General features: G+C 56.6%; 1 protein-coding gene across 1 annotated transcript in view; it reads right to left on the bottom strand.

Annotated features, from left to right (window-relative positions):
- The window catches only part of ANOS1 (anosmin 1), a 254,317-nt gene that overhangs the window by 219,469 nt on the left and 15,422 nt on the right, over positions 1-19,426 (bottom strand). Inside the window, exon 2 of the mRNA XM_054695862.1 lies at positions 17,663-19,394. The gene's annotated coding sequence lies outside the window, so the exon portion shown is untranslated. The remainder of the gene's footprint in view (positions 1-17,662; positions 19,395-19,426) is intronic.

Below are 19,426 nucleotides of genomic sequence, written 5' to 3'. Positions count from 1 at the left end.
ACAAACAGAAACACTGATCCCACATTTCACTACCTTGACCTGGAATGCCATTTTTTCATTCCTTCTGATGTCAGGTGGGACTCGGTGGCTGCACAACAGCCGTCTCCCCCAGCTGCCCCCCCAGGGGTGTGATGTTGGTCTGTCCAGAAAGTCGTCATCCTTCAAATCACGGCTTGTTACTTTAGGTCTCTTTCGTTCCATAAGCTGAGTAAAATATCCCTGTTTCTTATCTTGGGGGCGGGGGGTTAAGTACCCCCTTGGGAATCTAACACAAGCCACGCACTTAGAAAAGCCAAGCCCCCCCACACCCCACCCACACAATTCCGGTTATGGCGTCCGAGCTCAAGGGCCCGAGTCCCGGGCGTCCCGGCGTCCCAGGACCCCAGGGCTGTGGACACAGGCTGGGTGTTCTCTGCAGCCCGCTGAGGCCACTGCAGCTCCTCCTGGCTGGAGACCCAGAATCACGACCTCCAGGGGCCAGGGCAGCCCCAGGCTCGTGTTTCACGTCGGACTAAGAGTACGGGGGCTGAGTGAGTCCTCAAGAATCGCCAAAACTGAAACCCGCGTGGCCCTCCATTTCCCCTGAGACTCTGGTTCCGTCTCCCGCGCCACACCTGTTGGCCACGCTGCCGAGCCGCTGACGTGGCCGGTTCCCCGCAGGACAGGAGCAGAAGGGAGCGTGGGCCTCAGTGAAACACGCACACGCCAAGGCACACGCAGACGCGGAACCCGCGCCCGACGAGCTGGAAGCTGATCACGTCCCCACGGCGGGTCTCTGCTCAAGCGCAAGCTTCTCCGAACGGTCCCCCCGTTTCTGAGCTCCAAACACTCACTGGGCCGCCTATGGAGTGGGGAGAGGGGCCCTCGAATGGGCTCGCGGGAGGCCAGGGACAGACTCGAGGGCTGAGGCGCGGGCACCTTGTTCAGTCCCGCCGTGTGCCGTCCGCCCTCCCGCCCGACCTGCAGGCCCTGCTCGGGTCATTCCACCGCGAACAGCACGGCCCGGCCGCGGGGCGAAGCCGGGTGTTCCCTGGCTGGCGTCTGGACACGAATCACGTTTTCAACGGCCTTAAAAAGTGTCAGGAACTTGCCTCTGTTTGGCAAAGAGGACAAACTGGAGGGTGAAAATCGGTGGCTTCACTCAAGAGAGTTTTGGATAAAAGTCGTTCGGAGGCTTAGGCGGCGCGGGCCCCGCGAGGGGGAGAGAACCAGCTCGCGGGAGTAAGCGGTCTCCGGATGCCCACGACGTTCAGTGGCCTCCTCAGACAGCCCAAGGGCTTGAGCAGCATCTCTACGGAGTGTGGCGTGAAGAAGCCGACCTAAAAATTCCCGAACGACGGGGTGTTAAATAGAGAAGCGAAGCAGGCTCGTGGTTTTACCGAAAGTTCAATGAGGCTTTTTCAGTCTTGGTCATTCAGCCTGAAGCCACGTCTCTTTTACCGTCTGTCTGTGAAACGGACAAAGAAGCAACCTCGGACCTGGGCCGTCTGCGTGGGCCGACAGGCCGCCAACAGCCGCGCCTGCTGGGAACTCATCCCCCCGCGGAGGCCTCAGATGCCCGCGGGTGCTGGAAGCCACTCGCAATGCAGAAGCGGAAGGCTCCGTGTAAACCCCTCCTGGATGAGCTCCCCGCACACCCAGCGCCCAGCCTCCCGGGGCGTGCCAACAGGAACCACTCCCGGGCGCCAGTGGGCACTGCTAGCGCCACGCACAAGAAAGAGCTGTGTCTTTTCTTTCCCCCGGTGCTCCAGGCCGACACTCCCACGGCAATGCGAAAGGAGGGTGTCCCGGGCAGAGAGGAGAAAAATAAGGCCTGTCTCAGGTGCTCAGGCATCTCTGCTCAGAGGCAAAGGCTTCTAAGCCCGTGCACGCCGCTACTGCCAGCTAAAGAACGTGCTAGAATTTCAGCCTCGCCTGACCCCACCGCCCCAGCCTGCCCTCCCGAAGGCGGGAAGTCGTGAGCGTGTCAAGCTCTGGGTCGGCCCGGCCGTGGCGGGTCGCCAGCTCCGGGAAGCCAGCTCCGGGGAAGGCATCGTGGCAACACGAGAGAAAGACCTTAGAGCCCCTGCGTTTCAGAAAGACGGAGGAACGAGCCAGGGAATCCCTCTTCCTTAAAAGGGAGCCTCGCTCTGCAGCCCCCACACTCGGGCCTCCCAAGCCTTGTCTACCTGACGTGGGCTCAGCATCGCTCTCCTCCAGACTCGGGGGGCTGTCAGGAGTCCTAGTTTAGAAGCTCAGGCGAAGGCACACCGTTCTGCCGCTCACCGCGCTGGGAAACCGGCCTGTTTCCAGAACGGGGGTTCTGCCTCGGCTGCTGATTCGCGCGCAAGCCCCTGCCCACGCCGGACTCTGTCCCCGTCTTTGGACCCGTCTTCCAGGGCCCGCGGAGGCAGCCGCCCCGTGCCGGACCCCAGACCAGGAACCCAGGACTTCACGCCTGGGTTCGGCCCTCCTCGGCCCCCCTGCACCTGCCGATGTTTCCCGCCAGCCCAGACTCTCCCTCTAAACCCAAGTCTGTCCTGAATCACCGACATTGTCCCGGCTGCACCGCTTCACGGCCGCGCGACCTCGCCATCGGCTCAAAGCCTTGGATTCAGCCTCCTTGGGAGAGGCCCGTATTTTGGCAACAGGGTATTTACCTTTTAAATCACGAAACACATCAGTCGCTGCCTCAGAGTTGAATAAAGGTCTCGCAGTCCTTGACTAGTGTGAAGAACTGATTCTGGGGCTCGTGGAGCCGGGGGTGCTGCCCCTGCGGGAAGTTTGGTTCAGTAACTGTGCCCAGAACCTCATTCATGTCCTCCCACCCCCCGCTCCCTGCACGCAGGCGGGTTCACTCGGGGCCCCGACCCCCACCCTGGGGCTCCCTGACATGCCAGGGTCGCGAGGGCAGGCCTGCTGGGACTGTGACAGCCGCAGAGAGCAAGAGACGCCGGGGAAGCAGGCGCGTCTGCCGCAGAACGCTGCACCTCACAGCCACTTTAAGGGACTGGAAAGTAAAGAGTAATTAAATCTCAGCTTGAGTCTCTTCGCTGAGCTCAGCTGGGGGGAGTCTCCCCGGATCTCAACGCGGGATCCTCTCAGAGGGGGCCCTATGGCAGAGAAAATGCCCCCACACGGGCAGCGTCCAGCGTGGGGAGCCTTGAAGCCGGCCACCCCGGCGCAACGACAGCACGGCCATCGCCCCCGCAGCTCGCCGCCACCTGCCCACACCTGTTCCAAGTGCGTCCTCACTGCCGGGTGCCCGCCCCACAGGCGCCTCTGAGCCCATGATGCACCCCCAGGGACGTGCCCCGGGGGCGGGTGCTCACAGCTGCCCTGCTCGGGACGCCGAGTGGACACCCTCATGGAGCGGCGGCGATGGCACGCTGTCCACGCCCCGAGTGCATCTGCTCAGGACCAGGGAGAAGCCCCACCCGACGTGGCGGGGCCTGGGCCTCCCTGCAGAGGGAAGGCAGGCAGCGGCACAGGGAACAAGCCCGCCTGGGCCTCGAGGAACACTCTAGGGGGGCAGGAGATGGTGTGGAGGACGCCAGGGCCGGGGAAGGGAGACGCAGGGTGTCAGCTGAGGGACAGGGTGTCCCTAGGGCGACGCAACCGTTCTGAAGGGAGAGGACAGGGATGGGTGGGCGTGGGCTTGCTTGCGTCGGCAGTGCCCCCGCGGGCGTGAATATTTAAAGTGACAATGGGGAGACTGAAAAATAACAAAGCCCAAGGACAGCTGACAAGCGCCAGGCGCAGAGAAGCGTGCGGGACGACAAATCCGCTCCACGGTGCCCTACACCCCAGTCACTCACCAGCACCCCGTGGCACCAAGCAGATGCCCTAGGCCACCTGCAGTCCCATCTCTGCCTGAGAAACCAGCAAGTCCTCCATCTCCCCCTCTCACGTGGGGGTAAAGCCAGGGCGGCTTATTCCCGCAGGTTTTCCTACAAGGGATCACTGCACTGGGGCACCACACAGCCCCCCAAAGACACAGCGTGTTCTCTGGGGACACAGCACCTGCTCGGTGCATGCTTCACCCTGACTGGTCAGCCAGAGCCGCACACAGCTGGGTCCCCGACTGTTTTTTAAATCTGGGGTCTGTGGGTGCTGGAGGGCCGCTGCTGGCTCTGGTGCCCTTCTTGCACACTCATTTACAGCAACACCAAGCCCCCTGCGGTCCGCCACCCTGCGGTGCCCCAGAACTGCCCAGGTTCAGGTCTTCCCTCTGCAAGGGGAGGACAGGATGGCGCGGTCCCTCTGGACAGGAGGCTGGAGCTCAGGGGGCCAAGTGTCTTTCACGCGATGCATGCAAGACATGAACCTGGGGAGGAAGCCGGCTGGAGGGGGGTCTGCTCGGTCAGCAGCGAGTGAGCACGGCACCGTGCAAGCCCAGGGGCCCGGGGCAGCCTGTCCCACATCCCCGGGATACCCGTGAGGACCAGCCTCCCAGCGGGAACAGCAGCCGCGTGGAGCAGCGAGGGCAGACGGAGAAAGAGCGGCCAGCAAACTGGCCCTTTCCTGACATGGCCATCAACGCAGCAGAACGCAGCGGTCTGGGCAGCCGTGGAGCTGTTCTGAACACAGCTCCTTCTGCAAGCTTGGAAAAACTAATTTCGTGTGAAAATGAGCAATAAAAAAGGATCATAACTGAAGCTGATTAAAACTGATCACGAGCGATGACGGCACGCCGTAAAACCCCGCCAGAAAAGCAGAGCCTGCCAGAGTATCTCCTCGCAAATCACATGAAAACTGCAACTTGCTATTGCAAAACAAGCTTAAAAGACACGAATAAAAATCACACAGAACACAACAGCAAGCAGCACAGAAAGCAGAATTCAGGCGACAGAACTCCAGCGGATAAAAACAAGAAAAAGTGCAGAATCCTAGCGTGCAAGAGAAGTCAACGGAAAACACTGACCGGCGAGAAATCAAACATGGAGAGGCGGTGAAACAAAGCCAAAGATCCTGAACAGACAAAGGTCTGAAGGTGACAAAAATGTCCATCAAGGGAAGACAAAGAAATGGAAGAAGCAGAAGCCACAAAAATTGTCTTTTAAGGACAGTCTTCGAAATAAAGATTCGAAATGACATTTCTGAAAATCAAGACTCCGAACGGCCGCCGCGAAGAGACACATCCCTAGATGTGCACAGCACCGAGGTCTCCTGCGTGTGTTTATGTTTATGTGCGTCGCGGCGACTTACACAAGGTCAATACAGAACCATTAAGAAAATAAGAAGCCCAGCAGAGGAGACGCAGGCGTTTTCTCGGACAGTGGAAACGGGTCATCCGTGAACTCCATCCAGTCCTCCCTTCTTCGAAGCCCTGGGGTGAGGGAGGCAAACATTTCGCACGCGAGGGACCAGGTCTCACGATCACGGCGCGCAGCAGTCCCCTAGGCCGCCACGCAAACGGGGGAGAAAGCCCAAGGAGGTGCGGGTGCTCAGGCACGTGGGGGGTGAGAGCACAAAAGTCAGAACCAGGCAGCGAGGCCCCCCTTGGGCTCCTCCTCCTTCTGGGGGGAGGAGGCAGAAGGAGAGACGGACGGCAGGTGTCTGGGGACGGGACCGCCTGCGTCTTGACGTGAGCGTGGGAGCCTTTCCCCGTGAAGGAAGGAGCAACGCTCTCCACGACACCAGCGCGCCCATTCCTGGGCCCTCCAGAGGAAAGATGGGGGAGCATTTCCCCTGCAGGAGGACCCCCAGACTCAGACAGAATCGGGAGGAAGGGACTCCCCTGGTCAAGAGCAGTCAGGAGCGGGGATGAAGACAGAGTGAGAGCAGGCACCGCAGACGCAAGAGCCGTGCACTGTCTAGGCCGGGTGGACATGGATGGAGAAAGGAGAGCGGGGGGAGCTTGCAGCCAAGACCCCAGGAGCAGCAGCTGGCCTGTGGGGACGGCCCTGCAACTCCCGCCATGCAGGGCCCAGCCTGCGTGAAGGAGCTCTCTCCTCCCACTCCAATGAACTCTTGCACTTCACGCGGATTTGAAAGACTTTCATCTCCACATTGTCACGTTCCTTTGAAGGAGGAAGAAAGAGCAGACCATCTTGGAACACACTGGACCATGCTTTATCTCGGCCTGAACCACTGAAGGTCTGTCCCACACGAAGCAGTGAGCGCCAACAGCCCTCATTTCCCCTCACTGGTAAATCATCAGACTTCACCCTCGGTCCCAAGCGCACAGCTCACCACGACCTTAGCCCGTCTCAGGGCCTGTGGGAAAGAAATGCAGGCTGGAGGCGGGAAGAGTCCAGTTAACACAGACGGATCACCCCTCAGTGAGAGTCGGGTGGGGATCCAGAAAGGAAATGCACTTCGCTGAGGCTCTGGGGGGAGCTACAAAGGGAGGGTGCCAGAATGTTAGTATCAAGGGATACAGTTGGGGGGCCTTTTAAAAATCCTGTGTGCTGGCCACAGCCCGCTGTGGCATCACAATCTCTGGGCAGGCAGGGCTGCAGGCAGAGCTGCCGGGGGAGGACATGCAGGGACCATGACCGGAGGAGCCGGCAAACTTGCAGGCGGGTTGTATGTACATGGGGCGAGGCCTCAGTATGCGGGGCTGTCCCGTTTCAGACATAATGTTTCACAAAGAGTAAGTGGAGCATCCGATCTCGAAGGTTTTCTCTCTCTTTAAGGTGTGGCTCTGGGTCCAGAGCAAGATTCCCACAAAGGCTGCCGCCCTTTGGCCTGTACCTGGGCAGCAAATCCCACTGAACACCCCCATGGACACCGAACCAGCCTTCCAGGTCACCACGCCCGTCTCTGCACGTGGTTTTCTCTGTGGATCACACTTGTTTCTGATTTACCTTTCCTTTGAGCAACTGTGTTTACTCGTTCTCCAAAGAGAACAGAGAATCCTAAAATTTGTTTAGTTTCCTAGAAAAGAAAAATAATCATTTCCCCCAAAATTTACATTACAAATTATATAGCAAACCCCGTGGGGAAGTCTGTTTATTTTTTATTCAAAGTATATCAACTCCTTTCCAGAAATAAAATAAGCTCCAGTTCTTTATTCTGATGAAAAATAAAATAAAATAAAACCTTTCCAAAAAAAAAACTAGGGAGATAATTTTGCATAAGTAGATCCTCATTATATAAATATATCCTCCACCCTAGACTTAATAAAGGTAGATTTTGGTGCAAACACACAAGGTATACAAACGTCATATACATATGGTTGAAATCAGTCACAAATAAGTTATCTCCTATGTGGATGAAACTGGTTATTATCTTTTTGTAACTAGGTGTGACATTACATATAAATATAACATGGTAAATAGGTCTTGGGGCTTTGCATTTTTATATATCATTTAAATTTAGATAAATATGCCACCCAAAGTACATAAAAACACTAATATTAAAGGAACTTGTACTCCTGTGTTAATGCAGCACTATTTGCTATAGCAAAATTATGGGGAAAACCTGAATGCCCAAAAACAGATAATGGATGAAGAAGAGGTGGTCTACATAGGCGGCGGAATACTACGCAGCCATCAAAAAGGATAAACTCGTGCCTTTTCCAGCAACATGGATTGAGCTGGAAGGGATGACACTAAGTGACATAACCCAGAAGGAAAAAGATAAACACCCAGTGGTTTCACTTATACCCGGATTATAGAGAAACCGAAGGGGCAAAGAAAGATTATCTCTCTGGGTCTCTGTTCTTTAATTCTCACAACGCCAGGTCCTTGGGATAGCGCCGTGGAGCAGGGGTCCAGAGCTAGGGTCCCAGGCCAAGCCTTGCACCATCCCATGGAGAAGCCCGACTGCCAGGGGCCTGCTCTGAAAAGCCAGCAGGGGCTGCCCAACCTGGGATGCTGAAGCCGTAGACAACTCCCACCACCAAGGGGTTGGTCTCTTGCCGGGCACCTGCCGGGATCACAGGAACTTGCCGGGATCAATAGTGATTCTTCTTCATAAAAACGTTCATCTGATGGGCCAGCTAAATGTTTTTATTCCCCATCGAAGAACTTCAAAAAGCGCTCCGCATGCCAAACAAAAGAGTGCTAACAGTCACTCAAAGAACTCAGGAAAGTCTTAAAATCCCCGAGAGAAAATATAATTACATAAGAGTTTGCCTGCGTCTTGATGGTTTTATTTCACCAGACACATGATACCTCTTTGGTTTGATTTAATACCTCATTGGATACCCCAAGAGACATCTCTGAGGAGGAAAAAGCGCCTTATGATGTACGTCTGCTGTTTACTGTGACAATTCCTCATAAAGGGTGTCGTGTCTGCTCTGTTATTGTCACGAAATGAGTGAAAAGACCAATAAATACTGAGCCTGAGTCTGGTGGATGATACAACACACAAAAAAATCACTTTTTAAACGGTTTCGCCTACTCCCCAGACAAAAGAGCGTGTTTCAACACATTTTTTCACAGATAAAATAATATGTCTGCATCCTTTGGACTCAGTCCAATTTTTCAGCGTGACAGCGCTAAGGTAGACAGTGCAAACTCAACCCAGGCATTTGTCTCTGCTCCTTCTCCAAAGTGAGATGAGAAAACCAGAATGAACAGGGCATCACAAAGGTGTGGAGAGCTGCAGGGACACCAGAGATGCTCCGAAGCGGGAAGGAGCCAGGCCGGCAGCCGAGCTCAGCCTGCAGGACGCCTGTGTCTGGAAGTGGGGCTGAGGAATGGTCCGTCCCCCTAACACAGTCCCAGAAAGGCCCAGAGATCAGGTGAGTGCCAAGCACATGACCGACTGCCAAGACTGACTGCCAAGCCTTCCCCTGTCCCTCCACCCACAGGGGAGTTAAGGCCCCAGCCCCGCCACTGGCAGGCTCGAGCTTGTGCTTCTGCCAGGAGGGATCTCTGGCCGTCCACTGGGGCACCCATTTGACACACGAAGCACAGGGGAGCCCACTGTCACCCTGGGGCTGGCGCCGCCACCCAGCCTCCGGGGCCAGCACAATGGGGCAGAAATGCAGCCCAGGCCCGGCAGAGAGCCAACACCTCACTAACTGGAAGCCCCGAGAGTCCAGGCGACGCATCACGCAGCATCCCTGAGACTCGCCCCCTGAGACAAGCTCTTGCCCGAGCTCGGGGCTCTGACCTTCAGCCGCTGCCTGTCCCCTGGAAGACCCCAGCTCTCTGGAGTCTGTGACTCCGCCAGCCCCAGATGGGGGTGTCTCGGGCATCACCTGTGCCTGGTTTTGCACCCTCACATGTCACCGGTTCCCTCGGAAGCTTGATGTTGACTCGTGTCCCTTGAACAGCGGCAGGCTCTGCTCTGGGGGCTGCGTCCCTGGCCGCCACCGCGACACCACCTGAGAAACGAGGGCGAGTCCCCACCTCATTGGAACGTCTAGATTCCCTTGAGCACAAAGAAGTGAGCCAGTGTCTAACCAACAAGATTCTCAACAGGTGAGGCAAGACCTAGTTAATCCCTGCTCTGAAGTCACTGGAATGAGGGGCTGGCGACGCCGGCACCCAAGGGTGCTTGCGCAGGACGCACCAGCAGAAAGCAGGTGGGTGATCACGTCCCTCAGGACAGCTGCCCGCAGGCAGCACTGCGTCCTTCTGGATCACTCTTTCCCGACGGGGAGGGTCCCTCTGGTGGGGGCCTGCCTTGCTCCCGAGTCCCGGAGTTTGAGGTCTTCTCCCTTTCTCTTTGCGGGTCCTGGGGAATCTAGTCAACAGCCTCCCGGACCTGCCGGGCCTTCTGCAGGCCTCGGAACAGGCCACGGTCCCAGCTGGATGTCGTAATGCAGAACACAGCTCTGCTGCTCTGGGCAGGGGCGAGGGGCCACCACTGTGCCTCCCAAGGTCTTCACGAAAGGAAGCCTGGGTGCTGGTTACAACTGCACCGTACCCCATTATCCCAAGGGGGTACAAGTGTGCAACGTGGGCGTGGAAACAGCTGCTTTCTGCTCCTCCTGGCTGCCCTGGGGCAGCTCGAGGGCTGGGCTGGGCCGCGTGCAGGCTCCATCCCTCCATGGCAGCCTGGCCGTGCCGGCTTTGGGCTGACATCTCCAGGGTGGCAGCTGCACAGACTCCCCATGGCTGCCGTGGGCGCGGGCCTCCTCACGGCGGGGGTTCCCAGCATGGGCATCAGGGCAAGAGGCAGGGCCGTGTGACACGAGCCCGCCAGCCCCGGACACCACACAGCCTCACTGCCCCCCCACTCTAGTCTTTGGAGGGCGTCATCAAGTCCCACTCAGTTTCCAGGGGGGAGGAAACCGACCCCGTGGTCTGAATCCCTGGTCTCCATCCTGACGACCCAGAGTGGTCTGGAACACGTCCTCTGGCAGCCGCAAGCCCCAGTGACCAGGGCAGGGCCAGGTTGTGGCCCAAACCTCCTCAGCAGCTGAGATGAGAAAACGTGAGCAGGACAGAGTCCGCTTACTACCTCGTTATTCTCCGTCAGCTGCTGGCACAAGGCTGCGCCGACTCAGTGTCTCTGGAAAACAGCACGAGGACAGACGCTCTTGTATCGGAACGAAGGTCCAGTGTCCTTGTCCAAAGAAACTCAGATGAAAGCCTGTGGCGTGCGGGCAAACCTCTCCTTCTGTCCCTGCCGGCGGGGTGGCAGCACAGAACGGTGACGCCTGATGGGTGGCGTGCTGACATTCTGAAGGAAGTCACATTCCAGGAAGGACAAACAGAGACAAGGTAATTACTTCTTGAAGGTAACCATGCTAATAGATGCATTTTGCGTAGCAGAAATTAATTATTCTCACGACAACTGTCTTTTCCCTGGGAAATGAGGCGGTCTCCCTCCTAATTAGCCGAGACAGGCTGCAGGACATGGTCACCGCTGAGCTATGAAATCTCTCCGGCAGGTAATTCCGGGAGCAGGTAATTCAACTGGGAGCAGCCCTGGCCAGGCCTTTCTCTGTGTTCATGGGGGGCATAAAATCAGAACCATTGTGGAGTCTGGGGTGCTGTGCGGCAGCCCCCTGCCCTCCCGTGGCGAGGGTTCCTGGGAAAGCCGGACGAAATCTCAGCGGAGGCTCCTTCCTCCTCACCCTCCTGTCATCTGTCCCGTCAGACCACGGTCGGGCTGCCGCCCCCACGGCAAGCTGAGGTCACACCGGGAAGCCATGGCTCATCGCCAGCATGCGGTGCCGACACATGCCCAACAGACGTGGCCTCTAGAGCCACCTGCCAGCTCTGCTCCTGAGAATGCGTCTCTCCATATCGGCCTCCCCACCGACCGATGACTCACCTGGTCATCTGTCTGTCTTGGAAGAAACGTTTTCCAAGGAACCTGCAAACAGGTACACACAGTAGGTCTGAAGTAAATGTTCGCACGCTCAGTCTCCTCTGCCGAGGGCGGGGCAGCCTCCTCTTGATGAGCAAGGAGACGGCGTCAGCCCCTGGAGAAGAGCGGACATCCCCTCCTGGCTGTCATCGGCCCCGAGCGTCTGCGGCGATGGAGTGGCGGATCTGCCCGAGGGAGGCGGGAGGGCCAGGGAAGACAGAAGGCAAGGCGGGAGCCGCCCGATGCATCGGCATCAGAGATGGGTGGCGGGGATGTGGGAAGCCGATGGGCGCAGACACTTGGGAAGCAACCTGGACCTACCTGTCAGAACCGGAATGGAAATAACGTCTGATCCCACAAGCTCATGCGAGCATCTAATTAAAGAATGCAAAAAATTGTATGTCCACAACGTTTACTGCAGCGTCGTTTACAAGAGGGAGGACCTGGAGGCAACCTCACTGCCCACAGACAGAGCAGGGGGTCGAGAGGACATGGTCCGCCCACACCATGGAACAGTCCAGCCGCGGAGGAAATGTCATTCACCGCAAAGTGGAAGGAGCTCGAGGGAATTGCGTGTAGGAAAGCCAGTCCGCAAGAGACAAATATTGGACAATTTCACATAAAAGAATCGATGCAGATGAGCTGACCAAGCAAAAGATAATAGTAAACTGGCAGACACTGATAGCCGAAGTGAGCCTGAAGCTAAGAGGCCGTGGAAATGGGCCACGTTGGCAGGAAACACGGGTTCCCCCCAGCCCCGGCCCAGGTGTGCATGCACCACGTGGTGACGACAAATCAGTGCCCGGGACTCTCTGCTCACTCATCAGCCACTTACCAGGTGACCATAGGGTAGTGAAGACAGGACTCCTCAGCTCTGCCTCAGGGAGCACGCAGCTCAGAGAATTATCGAGAGGCTGCTCAAAGTTATCGATAGAAACAGAGCGAGTGTGCAAACATTTCCTTCAAACCCACTGTGGGTAACCTGTTTGCAGGTGGTTTGGAAAAATTTCCTTCCAGGACAGACAGATGACCGATTGACGTGGGTAGGCAGGTAGACAGACAGGTGATGGATGATTAGATGGATGGACAGATTAGACAGGTGAGGGATGGCTGGATGGATGGATGGATGGATGGATGGATACATTGATAGATCAATAGATTATGATGGGAAGCTGGATGGATAGATTCAAATAAATATATAATAGAAAAGTGTGTAGGTAAAAATAGATAGAAATAGTATATGATGGCTACATGCCTGGATATATTAATAGATGACAGGACGGGTACATTAGATAGATAGATAGGTAGGTAGGTAGGTAGGTAGATAGATAAATAGATAGATAGATAGATACATGCAGATTGATAAGATAAACAGATATAGATTGATAAGCAATCGATCCTTGGATGGATGGATGTATATCTCATCTCATGCAGGGTTTGGGTCCCTGCAAGTCCAGAGACGTGAGGACGACTAAGCACAACAGCCCGAGGAACAGAGGGAGGCCACTGCGTGCACCGTTAGCCGAAGGCGCGGGAGGCTGAGGCAGGGAATTCAGTGCCCCGTCGCCGGGGTCTGGCCGGCTGTGGGCACCACATCCATGCGTGGGGGTGTGCACAAGCCATGGAAAGCCCCGGTGTTTCCTTGCTCTCCTCTTACTTTTCACATTCGATCTGCTAAGTCGCTGTCACGCGACACATCTGTTTATGGCAAGGGCCAGGCTGGCATGGGAGGCTGTCGCCCTCTCTGCCTATAGGCCGTACGAGGCACCGGTGCCCACCGCGCTCCATTTTTACCTGGGCGTGGCAGAGGGGATGAGGCCGGTCCCAGCCCCCGGAGCCTCTCCACCTTACTTCAAGCTATTCTGCAGCCAAGGACATTTTCCTGAATCTGTTCCCAACGAGACTGGAGGTGGGGTGCACGATAGCTTGGCAAAATATGCAGGCTCAGGAATCGACAGACTACATTTACGTCAAGTATGATGAACTATTTGTGGAGGCTGGCTGCGGAGCACGGCTGTCTGAACGCCAAAAATAATAGCATCGAGAATAATAATAAAACAAAGCTGGCACGGCACCTTGTCTTGTGAAGGGAGCCAATTCCTAGCGGACGGCAGGGACTCCTGCACCCCAAGAGGAAAACACATTCCTGCCCACACGCTCCGCTTTGTTCCTCTCGGCAATTTTATCCCCCACCTCCAGTGCACAGTCATTGTGTCTCTCTGGAAAGTGCAAGGTGTTGGTTCTAAATATAAGCTGTCTGCATGTGATTCCACACACAGTTCCTCCCTGACGACGGCTGTTTTTTCAAGACTGCTGCTCTCACTGGTGGAGAAGAGGAAGATTCTCTCCCCACATTCTCTTGGTAGAGCTCTACAGGGGAGATGTGGGCGTAGCTATAAATGCAGGGATGTCAACACAGCTATGCAGACGCAGCTATAGAGAGGAACCATCATCAGTCGCGCTTCGCGCAGATCGAGAGCGAAAACTCCCCTGACCCCACCAGGACCACACATGACGAGGGGTTGTCGGGCGCAAGAGCTGTGTGTTAAGATGCAAGATGATAAAAACAAACTCTGCCGACCCTCGCTTGAACGACACGGTATAAACGCCGGGGCGGATGAGTGACCCTACAGTGCTGGACGGCGGCCCCCACCTGCCCTGAGCGCCAGGAGAGAGCAAGGGCTGAAGCTGGGCACGGCAGAGAGGGCACAGGCAGAGAGAGGCCTGCCGGTGCTACCTCGGGCCCCAGCGTGAGCCAGATTTCCCTGCCCGGCTGGTCACCTCACCCTGCTGCGCGGGGGCTGGGGAGGGAGGCCCACGAGAGGACAAGACAGACAACTGACGGAAGCAACAGCCTCTGCCACCAAACCCACAGGATGTCTTTCCTCTCGGGAGAGCCGAGCCCCGGGCCTGAAGGAGCGTGACAGAAACCTCAGGTCACTCGTGCTCCGCCAGCTCCGGTTCACACGTGACCACCAGCTGCTCATCTTCCACTTCTGTTTCCTTACAGTTGGGTAAGATCTTCGTTGCTACGTGGCCTTTCTCTCCAATCCTTTCGTTATAAAGGAGAGCATGCCCCACCCCGCCCGAGGGCAGAGCCCAGGCCAGCTTGGCAGCATCATCTCGTCTACGCGATGAAATGACCCCTTTTCAAGGGAGGGAAGAAAAGCAGGTCAAACCCTGAAATGAGAAGCGGAGCAGAGCCCCCACATATAGTCTCCAGCTGGAACAAAGACCAGACGTTTCCTAACCAGCAGGGACCGCAGCCACGCCAAGCCCCAACAATGACTGAATAGCTCGCGGTTGTCATGGCGACCTCAGCCCGCCTCACACAGCCTAGATGTCAGATGACGACGCATCGGGGTCAGGACAAGAATGTTGGTGAGATCACCACCCCGGGCAGGCTCGCCTTCCTGGCACGCCTGAGCTTCTTGAGTGCCAGCTACCTTCTAAATCCACCTGAGAATATTCTGGACCACACGCGGCCTCTTGACATATGCTGAGGACACGGGCGTGGTCCTTCTCTCTGCAAAGCTCACCACGTTTGAAGCCACTGCACGGCCTAACCAGCTCAAGAGATTTCTGATCAAAGCACGTGTGACCTAATTCCCCCTGCTTTGCACAGCGAAATTCCTTCAGCAGTGAGTCAACAGACGAGAGGAGACGGCGCAATGCAAACGGCGTGGAGCGGGGAGAGTGTTTGCTCATATGATCGCACGGAATTGTTTCTTTTGTCTTGGAATTGTTTCTTTTGTCTTCTTAAGCCTCCGCTGGGAGACGGAGCAGCGAAAGCATCTTCTCTGGCTGCGCCGTGGTCTTTGTGGCGCGCTAGGGAGTGACATGACTTTCTAAGCGTGAAATCCACGAGTGTGGGGCAGCCTCCGAAGACAAGCCAGGAAACGCAGCAGCTTTGAGCAATTTGGGAGCGAGGGATGCCTGCCTGCGGGGGCCAGAATGTGACCCATCTCCAGCCAGAGCCCCCGCAGGGTCTGAGCTAGGGGGCCTCTCCTGGGCCAGCACCTGCTTCCTCCTGCAGGGACGAAGCACTCATCAGGTCAGAGCAGAGAGTGCAGGGAAAGAGGAAGACATCTCCTCTCAGCTCTGAGTCCCAGCGGGGAGATTCCTAACCCTGACGGGGGGAGCTGATGCAGTCACCACCCAACAGGTGGGCAGGGAGGTACAGACTTCACCAGGGTGGGGACCAGCTGCCCCAAGGGCTGGCTCAGGCGCGGAGGGCGCCCCTGACTGGCACATCGTCCACCCAGCTCACACCCCGTCGTCTTCCCCAGCAGCCACGCTGGCTGGAGCTCAGCAGCCTGGGGAGCAGCTGGTGTCCGCCTGGCCTGGCAAGCTCCTCCTTCCAGCCTTCGGGGGGAGGCACATGCAGGCGGACTCAAGCTTCCCAGGGTGCCTGCACCCAGAGGCTTCTGCCGGAGCCTGTGCCCACAGGGGCCCGCTGCTGGTCACCCCCGGCCAGATGGGCAGCGCGCAGGCGAGACTGCCGGAGAGACCGAACGATGCTTTTACATTGAAGACGACTCGGCACCAAGTGGGAGCGAACGAGGCACCCGCAGTGAGAAAGGTTCTGTTCCGTGTCTCCAGGAAAGACGAGGTGGCGTGCTCAGACACGGCCCGTCCTCACCGAGCACGTGAGCACGGCCCGCGGAGAAGGCGGCTTCCAAAGAGAGAAGCAGACCGAGACTGTGAACCTGAGGATCCTCCAGTCACGAGCGCACGCCCTGCCACGCCGCGGCCTCTCATCCCAGCGACAGCCTGGCCCGCAGCCTCCCCGGAAGCCCGAGGACGCACCCTCCGTGCAGGCCGCCAGAGCTGAGCGTGCTCGGAGGTTGGCTCTGGACCGGAGGCCAGTCCCGCTGCCCCTGAAGTTCGCAAGGAGTGACCGAGCCGAAGGGGAACACGACAAAATGAGATCAGCCACGAGGGCAAGTCACAGGGACCCTCCTGGCCCCCGTCCTGCTGCCTGCTGTGCCCATCGGAGCCTGGGCTTCCTGGCAGGCCCCCAAGTACCCGGGCAGGGCCCAGGAGCGGAAGGGCTATGCCCCCTGACCGGTCTGTGTGCTCGGGGTCCCCTCCCCCACAGGCACGCTGGGGTCCCCTCCCCTGTGACACGCCAGAGTCAGCAAACCACTGATGGGAAGCAAAGAGAAACAACTCTTTGAAGCTTTCTGATGCCCGAGGGGATCCAGAGCCTCACAGTGACTTGACCCCAGACCTGCCAGCGCCCCCTTGGCTGTCTGCGCAGGGGCAAACCCCGCCCACCTCCCTAAGAAAACGTGGCCCAGATGGGCTAGTCGGAGCCCGAGGAGATTAGGCGCAGGCAGGGACCCAGAGGACAGCTAAGCTGGGGCTCCGGACTGCTGCACCAGATCTCTATCAGGCAGCTCTAAGTCATCAGGATAAACCGGCTTGCAAATTAACCTAATTTCTTCAGAGTCAAAAGTTGAAAATGCGAAGAATTTGTTGAGTGGTGTGGTTTGAGCACAGCGGGATGTTTGCAAGCCGCCCCCTCCGGTCCTGGCGTCCTGACCTGTCTCTCTGCGGCAAGGGCTGGGGGCTTGCACTGGTCTGCCCCACACCTTCCAGAATCAGTAAGACGAGCAGACAGATGCTCCCTCTGGGTGAGCTTGTCTCCCTGTCCCCGACACACACACCACACACACTTTGTATGTTTTCTCGTTCGGGCAGAACAGGAGAGAAGACGCTTGAGCTCGGTCATCTCTGTCCCAGGAACCACTCGTTATCTTTTGACAAGGGACGATCGGAAGGGCAAAGTGCTTCGTGCTGACGTGCAAGGGGAAACGTAGAGGAGCACTGGCGTCTTCGGTGACGCCCTTGCTGGTTTGAATCACGTTAAGCAAGCCTGCTAGGTGACCGGCTGTGGGGGGATTAGCTGAAACCCCGCCAAGGTTCACCCAGCTCAGCGAGAACATTTCTGTGTGCCGTTCCCTTCCCGCCCTGTGCGTGTTCAGTTAAGGCGATTATTTAATGCCCTTTAATCATGTCCCATAATCACAACAAAAACAGAATGGAAGAGAGAGAGACGCTGATGTTCTTATCTTGCAGGTCAGCTACATTTTTTGTATCAATGTAAATACGAATAAGCACTGCCAAGGACGGGAGGACTTCCTAAGTACTAACCACAGAAAATATTCACTCGTGTCCGCAAATGGGAGATCTTAGATGGCACTTTTGTGGCACAAACCTACCCTCCCACACCTATGGCCTGTAACCCAGTTCTTGCATGCATAAATAAATAAATAAATCTCATCATAATCCAAAGGGAAGGGGACTTTGTGGGAACTTATGGTGCTGGTGGGCCAAGGCTGGCTCCTGAACTACCTGCCGCTGTCTAACACATTGCATCACAATGGCATCGCAATATAAGACAATGGCCACTTACCTCCTGCAGTTCCTATGGGTGATGAATTTGGGAGCTGCTTACCTGGGGTTTCTGGCTCAGGGGCCCCTATAAGGTTGCATTCAAGATGGCAACCGGTGCTGTTCTCATCTGAAGGCTCGACTGGGGATGAGGATCCGATTCCCACATGAGATGTGGGCAGAGCTGGCAATCTGGTGCTGGCTATTGCCAGGAGGCCTCTGTTCTTCACAAGGAGCTCTCCATGGAGCTGCCTAATTGTCTTCAGGACCTGGCAACTGGATCTTCCCAGAACAAGGGGCTGAGAGAGAGCAAGGCCCAAGGGACAGTGGCTTTTTAATGGCTGATCCTCCAAGATTCACATGCCACCTTCTCCACGGTCTTCCATCAGTTAGAATATTGTACTGGTCAGCGCTCCTCAAGGTGGGGGAACTGCATAAAGACGTGAACGCAGGATTGAAGAATTATTGGGCACCATCTTGGAAGTTGGCTATCTCATACGGTTTCTCAGAAAACAATGAGAGAAGTGTCAAGACCTTGGTGAGAAAAGAAGGGTCAGAACTGAGTCCAGGGCTTAGAGATAGCTCAGCTTGTAGTGTGACAGTGACCCATTCAAATTCAGCATCGAAAGATACATGGCAAACACGGGATGCATCTGAGACATCAAAGGCCAGAGGTGACACAACTCAGTGAATGGCTGAGGCGGCTAGGGACTTGAAGGGCAATGCTTGGAGTCAGAGGTCAGTATGGTCCACTGTGCTTGGGGCAAGATTCGAGGCAGCAGCTGGGGAGAGAGAATGCAGCCCCAGGAGAAAGGAGTTGGCTGGAAGCCAGGTCAGTCTTCAGGCTGTCCAGTGATGGAGAGAGCCCAGCAGGACCAAGACCTAAGTCAGAGCCACTGTCCAGTTCAGGAGCCCCACATGCCCATAGCAATTCCCCAAATATCAAGTATGAGGCCAGAAACACGAGCATGAGTTTCAAGGTCATTCCTAGGCCCGAAGCATCTGGCAAGCTCAGGATCTAGGGTTTGAAAGTAGGGAAAGAAAAGATGGCACCCACCAGCGTCCACCCCTGGAGAGTTCCACAGGCCCCAGGCGTGTGTGCAGTCAGATCTGGCCTCTCAGGCTGAGGCTCCAAGGCCTCCAAGGCCTGCCACATACTAGCAACTTTCACACTGGGCCCTGGGGGGGAGCCCCAGTGTGACCCCAGTTATCCCCAGTCTCATAAGCACTAACTCCACTGGTCTCCAAAGTTAGATGCTTTGGGAGAGTGTCTCTCAGGTGAAACTTAAAAGCTGGGGTGCTCAAGAAGCAGGCAGGAGCTGTTAGTTCCCTCCTGACTGTGGGCCTCAGCTGGGCCGGGAAGCGTGGGACTGGTCCATGGAGAGACTGTGTCCCAGCCTCCCCACCTCCTTCACGTGGGCCTTCCTGACCGTCTGCAGGATTGCTCGTCCAGCAAGGAGGTTTTGCCCAGAGGAAGATGTTTCCTCTGTAACTGCAAAAACAGGTGTGTCCATGGAGGAAGTGTATTCAGGGTCCTCCCAGCCCTCCCCATCTTGACATGGAAATGGAACATCCAGATCCAGGCAAGAGGACGCAGGCTGTGGACAGTCCCCCAGGCCGAGAGGGGCTCAGGAAACTGGGGACAGGCCGGCGAGTCCTTCAAAATGTTTCGATGAGGAGGATGCTTTCAGCTTAAACACAGAGACTGGCATTCTCTTGACAAGCACCTGGGTGGCACCGGTTGGCCTGCAGTGATTCTGGAATGTTCTGGACCGCTGTCCCTCCAGTCGTGGACTCTGTGTACAAGGCAGAGACAGAGGGAAAAGTG

The sequence above is a fragment of the Talpa occidentalis genome, unplaced genomic scaffold (genome assembly GCF_014898055.3).
Source record: "Talpa occidentalis isolate TD23 unplaced genomic scaffold, MPIMG_talOcc4v2.1 talOcc4.15, whole genome shotgun sequence".
Lineage (NCBI taxonomy): Eukaryota > Metazoa > Chordata > Mammalia > Eulipotyphla > Talpidae > Talpa > Talpa occidentalis.
Note: the sequence above shows the minus strand (reverse complement) of the source record. Positions and strands in the feature narration are given on the sequence as shown.